At 62.5% G+C, this 9,691-nt stretch overlaps 1 long non-coding RNA gene across 2 annotated transcripts; it reads left to right on the top strand.

Annotated features, from left to right (window-relative positions):
* The first annotated feature begins 3,743 nt into the window (after positions 1-3,743).
* On the top strand, positions 3,744-8,797 carry LOC114892957. 2 transcript variants are annotated; one of them, XR_003792800.1, is made up of 4 exons: positions 3,744-3,892; positions 6,396-6,529; positions 6,681-6,852; positions 7,127-8,797. It is a non-coding gene; the product is annotated as an uncharacterized LOC114892957 (long non-coding RNA). The 2 variants fall into 2 exon arrangements; XR_003792799.1 differs by having other exon boundaries at positions 7,130-8,797.
* Positions 8,798-9,691: the final 894 nt, after the last annotated feature.

The raw sequence follows: 9,691 nt of genomic DNA on the forward strand, positions 1-9,691 counted from the left end.
TGTGGCCGGGTACCACGCGGACGCAGTGGGCCCCCAGAGGACACAGCTGAAGGGGTGTCCAGACAGCGTGTGCTGGGCATTTCAGAGGGCCGAGCCGGCTCCTGGCCTGGAGAGGAGCAAGACAGGCCCCCTCGTTGCCTGGAAGGAAGCTCCGGGAGGGGCGGCCGTGGGGCCGGCGGGGCCAGGCCCATCGCGAGCTTCTCCCACGGGATGCCCCCTTCCAGCTCCTCTGGGCCCGGCGGCCAAGCTTGGGGCCCTGAGCTGTCCGCCCCTCGAGGCCGCTCGGTGGCCCGCGCTCGGGCCCCGCCTCGGGGGGAAAGTGGCCCCAGCGCCGCCTCCCGCCAGCCCCGCCCGGAGGAAGCGGACTCCAGACGCCCCCGCCGGGAGTCCGGCGTGCACCACGCCCTGCTTGGGGACAAAGCTCCCGGCCGGCGGGCGGGCAGAAGGGACCCTGGGGACCGCGGGCCGGCGGGTGGCGGCCAAGCCGGAAGCCCCGCGGCCCCTCCCCCGGCTCCCAGCCCCCGGCCTCTGTCCTCCTCGAGAAACGGAGAACGAACGAGACCGTGTTTTCCTTTCTTTTCAGAGACTCGCGTTCTTGGAACTTACACCCTCTTGGGTTTGCTATTTTTACCCACCCTGAGCCTTCCGGTCTCCATGGCGACGCCTCCAAACAGCAGATTCCAGGCGGCAATGACGTCACCTTTCCCTTTCCTGCCGCCCAGGCCTCCCGCCGCTGCCGCCACGCGGGGCCGCCCGCCTGAGCCCCCGTGGGCCCCCACGCCTCCCCGTGCCCGCTGCCCGCTGGCCAGGCCCTTCCCCGGGCCCCTCCGCCCCGGGCTCCCTGCCACGCCGCTGCCCTGTGGGAGCTGCCTCGGCCCCGGTGGCCCCTGCGTGGCCCCTGTGGTGACCGTGCAGGGGCCGTGCAGGCAGCAGGAGCGCTGGAAGCCCTGTGGCCTGGTCTCTTAAGTGCTAGCTGCCCGTGGGTGTCGGTCCCCTGGGTGAGGCTGTCACACTGCCCGGCCCCGGGGCTACTGCCCTCCTGGCTGTGTGGTCCACGGGCCTCAGGCTCCACACCTTGGTCCTGGTCTGGCTGCAGGACTGGGGGGCCTTGGTCCCTCCTGCTGGGCTGAGGTGTCCTGCAGTTGGTCACCAGGCTGTGTCTCTATCTGGGCTACACTTTACCCAGCTGTCCCTTCAATGCCTAGCCTGAGGGTTGCCCTCAGCCCAGACCGAGGGTGGGGACACTCAGGACTGCAGGTCCACACCACTCCTGGGCACTTGCTTTGTCGTGGACCCAGACGCTTGCCGAAATGGCTGAGAAGTCTTGGCAGGGCCTCGCAGGACGGGCGAGTTCGGCGCGGAGAGCCCCGCGTCCCTGCCACGGCCAGAAGACGGAGTTCTTCCTCCAGCGGAGGAGTCCCAAAGAGCCAGGCCCCCAGCCCCTGGGCCTGCGGAGGCTACCTTTGCCTGGTGGGATGCCGGGGTCCCCTCCCCTAAGCAGGGCCTGTGCCTCCCCATTGCCCCACAGGGCCTGGGACGGACGGTATGAACCCCAGCCCCAGCCAGAAAGCAGACACTGGGTCTGGGGCCGAGGAGAAGGGGAGCAGGCAGGGCTGCGGGGGCGTCGTGGGGGGTCAGGGCCGCTGGCACGGGCCAGGCCGAGAGTTGGGGCCACGCTCTGCGCCGCCAGCACCCGGAAGGGCAAAGAAGACACTTCGATAGCTCGTTAGCTGCCGCCCCTGCTCCCAGAAACAACATCGCAGGAAGGTGGTTTCAAGGCTCACATTCCTGCCCTCCTGGCTGCATTTCAGGTACGAAGTCCCAACTCGCCTCCGTCTGACACAGGCAGGCACACTCACAGGTCTGGACAGGAGGCAGGCCGGTGGGCGGCCCCGTCTCCAGAGCCCCACACAGACATGTTCACGAAAAGCTGTGCAGAGCACTTTCCTGGGGGCCACAGGTGGGCCTTTCCCCTGCTCCCCCAGGAGCCTCCCCACCCTAAGGCTGTGTCCTCAGGCCTGGAGGAGGCCCCGAGGGAGAGGGCCCAGGCCGGAGCAGACCCGGGCCCTGAGTGGAGGTGGCTCCGGCAGGGATGCACACGTGGCCTGTCCAGTTAAGCACCTACCCCAACAAGCTCCATCTGGACCAGAGACACAGAGTCTGGGAGCTGTGGGACAGCGAGGGGCAGGGGGCAGGCTTCACACTGAGGGGCGTGAAGGTGAAGGATGGAAGACCTGTGGCCCCAGAACAGGTCAGGTGGCCGCCCCACCGTTACCGCAGGTACCTGCGCGGGACTCTGTGTGCCTCTGTCCTTCCACCCTTCTCCCTTGGATTTTTTTTTTAATATTTTATTTTATTTTAATTTTTTTTGGCCGTGCTGCATGGTTTCTGGGATCTCAGATCCCAGATCAGGGATTGAACCCAGGCCACAGCGGTGAAAGCCGCAATCCTAACCACGAGGCCACCAGGGAACTCCCTCCCTCGGGGCTTTTATGTAAGGCTCAGACTCCTGGGACAGCCACTGCCCCGCCCTTTTCTTTGCACCCTTTGGACCCCCCCACAGGGGGCCCTGGTCTGAGCTCTGGTCAGCCAGACCGCATCCTGCCCAGGCTAGGACCCAGGTGCAGGCCGGGGGCTCAGGCCTTGAGGGGCAGTGAGTGCCTATGGGTGAGATCCCATGCCAGGCGTGACTGTGAAATTGATTTCTTCCACCAGGTTTATCAAGGGCCAAACTGTGACAAGCAGAAAAGAATTCCTGTTCTCAAGTGCTTACAGTTTCATGGGAGACAATGAAAAATTAAATTTCCATATGTTCTATATTAGTCGGGAGTATATGCTCTTAAGAATAGACCAGGGTGTGGTCCAGTGGGTAAGGCTTTGTGCTCCCAACGCAGGGGGCCAGGTTCGATTCCTGGTCGGGGAACAAGATCCCACACGCACGCCGCAACTAAGAGTCCATGTGCCGCAACTAAGAGTCCATGTGCCGCAACTAAGAGTCCGTGTGCTGCAACTAAGAGTCCGTGTGCCGCAACTAAGAGCCCGTGTGCTGCAACTAAGAGCCCGTGTGCCGCAACTAAGAGTCTGTGTGCCTCAACTAAGAGTCCGTGTGCTGCAACTAGGAGTCTGCATGCCACAACTAAAGAGATCACGTGTGCCGCAACTAAGACCCGGCGCAGCCAAAAATAAATAAATAAATAAAGACTAGGGTGAGGGGGGTGGGATACCAAGCAGAGGGGCGTGCGCAGTAGGTGCAAAGACCCTAAGGCGAGGGCACGCTTGGGTCCCACTGGGGTCCACGCAGAGGGGTGGAGAAGGTAGTGAGAGGAGTGTGGGCAAACCCAGCTTTGTTGCCCCCGGGGGATGGGGGTTTGGGGAACCCTGCTCTGAGCCGGCCTGGGAGGCCCCCAGAGCCACAGCCCATCGCTGGCAGGTGGGGTGGAGCAGCTGCCAGGTGAGCAGAGGAGGAAGGGACATCCTGTAGCCAGCACCCCTGTGCCTCCACTTCGCTGCTGGGAAAACTGAGAGCGAGAGAAGGGGAATCGATTCGAAAGACACAGGCTACTTCTCAGAACATTTGTTCCCAGTCCCGCCCCCAGCCTGGCACAGGGCAGGAGCCACCGGCCAATGGGAGGACCCTTGCCAGGCCCAGGCCAAGCCCCTCTCAGCCCCTGGGCGGCCCCTCCCCACCCTGCCCAGGGCCCCGCTGCCCGCTGTTCTGGGCACAGCGCAGGAGTTAAGGAACAGCCCACTTCAAAGGGTGGGGCTCCCGGCTGCCACCCCAGCCCCAGCCCCAGTCCCACAGCCGCCGCAGGCCTGGCATTGGCCTCCGCCCAGCACCTTCTCCAGACCGGTCCACCTCCAGGCCAGCGCTGCCCAGCGGGCTCTCATCTCCGTGAGTAATATTTAACTTGGAAGGGCCAGCGGACAACTGCAGGGGAGAAGTTCACAACAAGTTTGGATTTCAATCCGCTTGCCAGGAAGGAGAGGGGGAGGGAGGGAGGGCAAAGTTGAGAGGAAGAAAGGAGGGCAGGAGGCGGGCCTGAGAGACCAGCACCCCAGGGAAGCTCGAAGGACCGGGCCCAGCACCGCCCAGCACAGCCAGCAGCCCCTCCAGCCTCGGCCTCCTGGCAGGAAACACCCCGGTCAGGAGGAGCCTCAGGACTCAGCTCTGGGGTAGAGAACACAAGACGTGTGTGCGCACACACACGGAGACAGACACACAGACACAGAGACACAGACGCACACAGACACACAGACACAGAGATCCATACACACACAGACACACACAGAGACAGACACACAGAGACCCAGAGACCCAGACACAGAGACAGACACACACGGAGACAGACACACAGACACACACACACAGACACACACAGAGACAGACACACAGACACACACAGAGACAGACACACAGACACAGAGACCCAGACACACACAGAGACACACACACAAGGCCACAGACACAGAGATCCATAACACACAACACACACATATACAGACCACCGAGACAGAGACACAGACACATAGACACAGACTCACACAGAACTCACACAGACACACATAGATCCATCACAGGACACAGAACACACAAGACCCAGGACAGACACCGAACAGACAACGACCCACACGGATAACATACACACAGACACAGAGACCCAGACACACACAGAGACCCAGACACACACAGACACACACAGAGACAGACACAGACACACACAGGCACAGGCACCCACAGACACACACAGAGACACATAGACACGCACAGACACAGACACACAGACACACACAGACACACACAGAGACAGACACAGACACACACACAGACCCATACACACAGACACACGCAGACACAGAGACCCATACACACACAGACACACACACACAGACCCATACACATAGACACAGACACACACAGAGACAGACACACAGACACAGAGACCCATACACACACAGAGACAGACACATACACATACACACACACACACACACACAGACACATACACACAGACACACGCAGACACAGAGACACATACACACACAGACACACACACACACAGAGACCCAAACACACAGACACACACAAACACACAGACACAGACACAGAGAGACCCATACACACAGACAGACACATACAGACACAGAGACCCATACACACAGAGACAGACACACAGACACATACACACAGACACACGCAGACACAGAGACCCATACACACACAGACACACACACACACAGAGACCCAAACACACAGACACACACAAACACACAGACACAGACACAGAGAGACCCATACACACAGACAGACACATACAGACACAGAGACCCATACACACAGAGACAGACACACAGACACATACACACAGACACATACACACACAGACCCATACACACAGACACACACAGACACAAACACACAGACACAGACACACAGAGACTCATACACACAGACACAGACACAAACACACCGACCCATACACACACAGACACACACAGACACAGAGAGACCCATACACACAGACACACACAGACACAGAGCTCGAGGTTGTGAGCAGAAAGGCCTGCCTGCATCTCTGAGGCTTCAGCAGATGCTGAATGGAAAAACCCTCGGGGCCGGAGCAAGCCGGGGCAGAGAGCAGGCAGGCCAGGGCCCTCCCAGAGGTCTGTGCCCGCAGGCTTGCCCACCCAGCGCCTAGCTGGGAAGGGCCCCAGCCAGTGCGCCCTCCTCCATGGGAAGTGCGGCCACTTCCGGGCAGCGGCTGCCCCAGGGTATTCAGGAACATGGAGCCTCTGCTGGCTCCCAGCCTCTCCCAGCTCCAGGTGTCCCCAGCCCACACCTAAGAAGGCTGAGGGGACCTTGGGAGGGCCCCGCTCCAGAGGCCCAAGGGGAGAGGCCCCGGCTCCCCCTGCCTTGGGGACAGGTCACCCCGGGTCTCCATGCCACGTGGGGCCCACCCTCCTCTACTGGGACCCGGCCCTGCCAGCAGCCCCCGAGCCTGGGGCCCGGCTCCACGGTGCCAGGTAAAAAGCTGCACCCACCCTTCACTGACTCGCCTCTATTCTGGAATGTAGCAAATCTAAGTTGTTAAATGATTTATTTTCCGCAAGCATGCATTTTCCCAGGGAAAAATGCACCCCTCTCCGACCTTGTAGTTTGTCCTAATTGGCTCTCAGGCAAAAACGTCTGCCCTACAGGGGGTGGGGCCCTGTATCACCCACCCTAGAGGACGGGCCACCAAAGCTGGCTGGGTGGGCACCCTGGCACCAGGTGGAGTGGGGCGCCTCGCCTGGGGGAGGGGACCCTCACCGAGTCACACCATCTGGTGGAAGAGCTCAGAGCGAAGCTTTCCCACTTCTGGTAACTGCCCTCTGCTCCGCGGCTCTCCTTTCACTAGTGAGGCTGTTTCATTTTGGACTTCCTCTTGGGAATCAGAGTCCCAGCCCTGACAGCAGCCGGGACAGCAGCGTCTCTGTCAGAGCTTTAGGATTCATGGCCCGTCTTGCAGGCTTGGCAAGGAGCCTGGACAGAGTAAGGAGCTTCCCTCCAGTGCATGTGTTTGCTTGTGACATGCAGGGCTGCAGGGGGACCCGGGTCTCTGCGACAGGAGATCTCCCACGCCAATTCTTTCTCCCTGCTTTGCTTCTCTGGAGGAAAATCACCTATCACCCATCTTCCGCAGACAGGCCAGTGAGTGAATCCATAGGGGCCCCTGCTCCTGGCCCACGCCAGACGGTGCCTGTGATGAAAGCATCTGGACCTGGGGGTGCCCCACCCCCACCGGGAGTCGTGGCTACAGACCACCTGGGAGCCACACAGATGCTGTGACCTGAATGCTTGTGGCCCCCAAATTCGTATGTTGAGGCCTAACCCCAGTTAGGGAGGTGGGGCCTTTGGGAGGTGATTGGGTCGCCAGGGTGGAGCCCTGGTGAATGGGATCAGTGCCCTCATAAAAGGGACGGCACAGAGCTGTGTCCCATCGTGTGAGGACACAGAACCTGGATGTGGGCCCTCACTAGAACCCAACCATGCTGCCACCCTGATCTCAGACTTCCAGCCTCCAGAACTGTGAGAGAGACATTTCTGCCCTTTATAGCCACCATCTATGGTGTTGATGTTTTCTCACAGCAGACCCCAAACGGACTAAGACACCGGGCCTGCCAGAGGCATCAGCTCTCAGACCAGGCTGAAAAGAAACAGGGTAACTGAGGCCCACGGAGGGTGTTTCCAGGGCTCAGGGCCCAGGTCGGCCCACAGGTGAGGTGCAGAAGGCCGGGTCCAGGGTGGGAGGGCAGCAGACCTCCAGGGGGCTCCTGCTTCTCGGCATCCCCCGGCACCCTGATGTGGTATGTGAGGGGCGGTCAGGAGCACTTCCTTGGAGCCCGCGGCCTCGACGTGGCAGATAGGGCCCAGAGCATGACCCCGGGCTCCAGTGGGCACGTGGCAGGAGCTTCCTGTGCTCCCAGGCCCCTCCCCCCAGACACGGTCACACGGCCATACGTGGCCCCCCACCCCGACCTCCTGGAACGTGGCCGACAGGAGCCGTACTCTGCGTGCAAAGGCCCAGCCTGAAGAGAAGAATGTGTGGAAACGTGCTAATAACTGACATACGATTCCACAGTGAAACGTAATATGTTAGATATGTTGGGTTGAAATGAAATATATTTTTATGATTAACTGCACCTGCGTCTTTCACCTTTTCAGAGGTGGCTACTGTACATTCTCAACGACCCGAGCAGGGGCGGGCAGGCAGACAGACAAAGGCTGGGAGGCTGAGGGCAGGTCGGAGGAGGGTGTGGCGGGGACAACCGACCGCAGACCCGGGGCAGCATTGGAAGGTTCTCTCCCTGGAGGCTGGCTCCCAGGACCCCGTGCTGCAGGGCGCCCTCGGGCAGCTTTGCGAAGGCCCATCGCCCACAGCTGCCTGAAGCCCTGCGCGGCCCCGGGTCCCGGCAGCGTCCTCCCTGCCCAGCTGGCCAGCCGCTCTCATCACGTGGGGAAGAGAGGCTGCTATTCGGGGGGACCGGCCACCCCGGGGCACCCAGCAGCGGATGGCTCCCTCAAAGGGGGCTGTGGTCCAGGAGGTTTGGGGCAGTCTTTACCAATAAAGGGGCAGGCCGGGCGCCCAGGCCTGGGGACGCCAGAGGGACACTGGCCACACTCACCAGCCGCAGGACAGCAGATCCCGGGCAGCTGGGGTCGCTGGGCATGGGTGCAGAGTCGGGGGGATATTCCTCTCCCTGAGGGTCTCGGGGGCCCCTCTCCAGCCCAGGAGCGGCCCGTGGGGCACGTGGGCACCCAGGAGGGGAGCTGGCTCCACTGTCTGCCTAGGCCGGGCCTGGGTCTCCCAGGCCAGAGAAGCTGCCCCTTGTCCCTGCCCCAGGGCTTGGAGCTCCTGCACCACCTTCACCCTCTGACCCCAACTACCCCCTCAAGGCCACTCAGTGCCACTAAGTCGGGAAGTCCACCAGCTGGGCAGCAGCACAGCAGACCTGGGTTCAAGTCCCTGCTCGGAGCTCACTGCCACGCAGCCGATGGCAGGGGCTAGACGGCCCGTCTGTCCTCCGATGCGGGGCCGGTGCCCGGAAGTGAGCCCCGCATGGGCCAGACACGGGGGAAGCAGCTCAGGGAGCCCATCCTGGCAGCTCCACCGCCCAGGCGCTGACGCAGCCTTGGCACGAAATCGTCGGGGACCTGCCCCACCTCGGCCTCAGAGCCGCCCACCCCCCGCTCCTGGACGGGTGACAGTCAACGCAGGGCTGAGCTGGGAGGAGGATGGCGTGGGCTCAGCTGGCCCCAGCGAGGGAGACCCCTGTGTGCGGGGGTTGCCGGGAAGGCCAGCTCAGCTGTGCCTGGCCTGGGTGGGGTGACCGGCAATGTGGTCAGGGGGGCTCGGCCACGGAGGGACCCCAGGCACTCCCGAGGGAGAGGGAGGAAGCAGCGGGGGAGGAGCCGGGCTGCGCCCCTTCTCCAGGGCCTGCTGAGCCGCTCCCAGGCCCTGGATGGCCCGACTGGGGCTCAGTCGTGTCAGGGCCCGGTGCTGCTGTCTTGGCAGGTGGGCGGCAGCAGCTCTGGGAGGTGCCCACTGCCTGAGAATGACCCCAAACAGGTCCCGTGTCCCTGATTCCTGGTCCCCTTCCCGCCCCCCTCACCTGGGGGCGTCCCTAAATTCCTGCACTCTCCCCCTCCCCCCCCCCTCCCCCCCTTTCTCCTTCTGAGCAGCCAGATGGGCCAGAAGCCGCCTCCGGAGCAGTGAGAGGCCAGCTCTCTCGCTGGGTTGTTGCCCCAGCCAGGGCTCTCCTGCCCTCCTGCCAGCATCCCAGCCCGGGGCCTGCGGAGTGGCCCAAGGGGTGAGGCCCAAGGAGGGGAGACGGAGGCGGCAGGAGTGGAGGCAGGCTAGCCTCAGTGGCCCCAGGGGGCTGAGGCAGCAGCCTGGGTGGATACCTACCGGCCACCCGGCCGGCTTCCAGCCACGTCCTGCTTGGCCCCAGCTTGGCTTTAGCCCGCCCCAAGTGGACACAGAGGCTCGGTCAGGGCTCCGCAGACGGGTGTCCGACCTCCCTGCGAGAACGGGTAGGGGTCTGTTGGGGCAGGGGTGGTGGGCACAGGCAGGAAGCTGGGCTACAGGAGGGAGTGAGGCCAGTTCAGAGAAGTGATTCCACGGGGCCACAGGCCCCACTGGCCGGACAGTCC

This window comes from Monodon monoceros, unplaced genomic scaffold (assembly GCF_005190385.1).
Source record: "Monodon monoceros isolate NGI ecotype Baffin Bay Population unplaced genomic scaffold, NGI_Narwhal_1 Super_Scaffold_12, whole genome shotgun sequence".
NCBI lineage: Eukaryota > Metazoa > Chordata > Mammalia > Artiodactyla > Monodontidae > Monodon > Monodon monoceros.